The sequence below is a fragment of the Hyperolius riggenbachi genome, chromosome 11, assembly GCF_040937935.1.
Source record: "Hyperolius riggenbachi isolate aHypRig1 chromosome 11, aHypRig1.pri, whole genome shotgun sequence".
NCBI classification, from domain to species: Eukaryota; Metazoa; Chordata; class Amphibia; order Anura; family Hyperoliidae; genus Hyperolius; species Hyperolius riggenbachi.
Genome location: NC_090656.1, coordinates 94,106,467 through 94,110,184, shown reverse-complemented (window position 1 = coordinate 94,110,184; position 3,718 = coordinate 94,106,467). Strand labels below are relative to the sequence as shown.

Sequence of the window (3,718 nt, the reverse complement as noted above, 5' to 3'; positions counted from 1 at the left end):
GGACCATGCATTTCCTCAGGAAAGTCACCAAAGTCCCCATTTATGTGTTGCTTTCTTTTTGAATAGGAAGTACATACAAAGCAAGGAAACAGTTTTTATGTGGTGTTCTGGGATTTTTACCTGTGCTTCACATCGCAAATGCAGAAAAAAACAAAAAATACACATGAATGTATCTGAAAGCCACGTGTAAAAATGCAGGGGGACGCATTTTTTTTTTTACTGGCTACAATTGCACTTAATAGTAGCATAAAGGTCCCTAAGTCTCTAGAGGGGCCCTGCTATGTGAAACACACTAGCGGTTAGTCATTAGTTAACCAACATGAGGAACCAGTAATGATCTCACCAACATCAACAAAAGTCACCTGTATACACACTACATTTTCCTCCAAGACAATTATGAATGACCATTTTGGGATGATGAAAATCAAGATTGTGTATGTGGCTTCAAAAAGGTCTTCCAATACTGTGGAGAAACTGGAGTTGATAATATTTGTGCCCTTCTTGGAATTCCTCTTTAATTACAAAATAAACAAATAACATCTACTCAGCATAACACTAAAACCACTAGTTACATTGAGTTGATCTCTTTCCTATTTCTAAGAAAAAAATGTATTTAGAAAACCATGAAATAGCACTTACAATATGTGAAATGTCGACGGAGCCCTTACTTCCTCCCTGAAATCACAAAAGATATAAATAAACGGAAGACAGTCGCTCTCACAGACTTGCAGTTGAGAGCGTCCTGAGGAATACTCGTCGAATAGCAATATGCTGTGCTGGCTCCTACAGTAATGTTAAGCCTGTTTGCTGTCTGATTATCACTTAACTTACGTTACTAAAAGGAATTTTTGCCAGCCATTGTACTTCAAATACAAACACAACAAGTTACATGGCTAGCAACTCTGTCCACCCTTAGCAAACACGTATGGACACAAAAGTTACCTGAAATATGTTCATTACATTCTGGAAAAAAAAGCTAGGACCAGGTCTTAGCATGGATGGATTGGTTTAAGTTTAATTTATTAAAGTGTTAATTGATTTAGCTCCTGTTTGACTTCATCTCTATTACAGAATGGTTATTATAACACTACAGTTACAGTTAATTATTTCTAGTTGTCAAAATGATTTTCATAAATGAGAACATATGTTGAATATGACAAAACAGTGCCTCTCTACCTATTCAACTCAAGCTAGTTACATAGGGTTCGTCAGTGGCTGGATACTGTACTGGTTAAGGGCTCTGCCTCTGACACAGTCCTGGGTTCGAATCTCAGCCCTTCCTGTTCAGTAAGCCAGCACCTATTCAATAGGAGACCTTGGGCAAGACTGTACACGAGCGCGCGCCCTAGTGGCTGCAGCTCTGGGGTTTTGAGTCCGCCAGGAGAAAAGCACAATATACGTGCTATTTGTCTTGTCTTCTTCAGTGTACGAGTAAGGCCATAGACAAGCCTGTCCATACTTGACATGTGTGAGTAAGGTTCACGCATGCCCAGTAGAACAAACTTGTGCACAGAGGAAAAATCTGTGCTTCCTTATTTTGGGCATACGCAGACCTTACTCACACATGCACAGCTCAGACAGGCTCTTCCATGGCTGCGCTCACCGCTCACACCCTGAAAAAAACCTATTCAACTTGCTTGAGTTGAATGGGTAGAGAGGGACATAGCGCTGTAACAGTGGGGTGTAATGGTGGGAATACACAACGCTTTTCTGCCACTTGATTCTGCTCTAGATCGATTTTACGGCTCGATTCTCCACTCAATTCTCTTATCTTCCGCTTCTATAAGGGAGATCGGACATGTTGGAAATTATCTATCGAACCATCTATCAGTGGCAGAAACGAACCGTGTATGCCCAGCATTAGAGTAGGCAGCAAGCCTCTGGACAATCCAGGGGCTTCCTACCACTGAGACAAGTATCTGTCTTTATTATTTTAACTCAGAGGTGTTTGTGTTTGTGTTTTGAGCTGCTCGCATGCTAGGTATTAGGATAATTAAAGGGATACTGTAGGGGGGTCGAAGGAAAATGAGCTGAACTTACCTGAACTTCAATGCATTTTGTTGATTGATGAAAATAAGTGATTAACACTTCTATTTTTGAAAGCATTCTTTGTTCACAGCATTTTTTCACACCAAGGGCCTCCTTAAAGAGACTCTGAAGCGAGAATAAATCTCGCTTCAGAGCTCAAAGTTAGCAGGGGCACGTGTGCCCCTGCTAAACCGCCGCTATCGCGCCGCACAAAGGGGGTCCCTTCACCCCCAAACTAGTGATGGGCGAACAGTGTTCGCCACTGTTCGGGTTCTGCAGAACATCACCCTGTTCGGGTGATGTTCGAGTTCGGCCGAACACCTGACGGTGCTCGGCCAAACCGTTCGGCCACATGGCCGAACTAAGAGCGCATGGCCGAACGTTCCCCGAACGTTCGGCTAGCGCTGTGATTGGCCGAACGGGTCACGTGGTTCGGGCCCGAACGCGCTCTGATTGGCCGAACGGTCACGTGGTTCGGGTAAATAAATACCCGAACCACGTCATATCTCCGCCATTTCTCTGTGGGTTTAGCTTTGGGTAGGCAGGCAGGGTAGTTCGCTCTCCAGCCACGCTAGCCAGGGTCCCCCCCAGTCATTGTGTGTCGCTGCTGGGAACAGTAGTACACCGCTCGCTCAGCCACACTATATAGCATTCTGTTTACTGCCACTCTGTGTACCTCGCTCAGCCACACTATATAGCATTCTGTTTACTGTTCTGTGTCTGCTGGGAATAGTAGTACACCGCTCGCTCAGCCACACTATATAGCATTCTGTTCACTGTTCTGTGTCTGCTGGGAATAGTGGTACACCGCTCGTTCAGCCACACTATATAGCATTCTGTTTACTGTTCTGTGTCTGCTGGGAATAGTGGTACACCGCTCGCTCACCCACACTATATAGCATTGTGTTTACTGTTCTGTGTCTGCTGGGAATAGTAGTACACCGCTCGCTCAGCCACACTATATAGCATTGTGTGTACTGCCACTCTGTGTACACGGCTCAGCCTGACTATATAGCATTGTGTGTACTGCCACTGTGCACCTCGCTCAGCCACGCTATATATAGCATTGTGTTTACTGCCACTCTGTGTACACCGCTCAGCCAGACTACATAGCATTGTGTGTACTGCCACTCTGTGTACACCGCTCAGCCAGACTCTATAGCATTGTGTGTACTGCCACTCTGTGTACACCGCTCAGCCAGACTATATAGCATTGTGTGTACTGCCACTCTGTGTACACCGCTCAGCCAGACTATATACCATTGTTTACTGACACTCTGTGTACACCGCTCAGCCAGACTATATACCATTGTTTACTGACACTCTGTGTACACCGCTCAGCCAGACTATATACCATTGTTTACTGACACTCTGTGTACACCGCTCAGCCAGACTATATACCATTGTTTACTGACACTCTGTGTACACCGCTCAGCCAGACTATATACCATTGTTTACTGACACTCTGTGTACACCGCTCAGCCAGACTATATACCATTGTTTACTGACACTCGGTGTACACCGCTCAGCCAGACTATATACCATTGTTTACTGACACTCTGTGTACACCGCTCAGCCAGACTATATACCATTGTTTACTGACACTCTGTGTACACCGCTCAGCCAGACTATATACCATTGTTTACTGACACTCTGTGTACACCGCTCAGCCAGACTATATACCATTGTT

The 3,718-nt window shown here is 44.7% G+C and overlaps 1 long non-coding RNA gene across 1 annotated transcript in view; it reads right to left on the bottom strand.

The window, feature by feature from the left end:
• Positions 1–714, bottom strand: part of LOC137538383 (uncharacterized) — a 20,911-nt gene extending 20,197 nt beyond the window's left edge. Inside the window, exon 1 of the long non-coding RNA XR_011024776.1 lies at positions 640–714. This is a non-coding gene — a long non-coding RNA (uncharacterized lncRNA). The remainder of the gene's footprint in view (positions 1–639) is intronic.
• Positions 715–3,718: the final 3,004 nt, after the last annotated feature.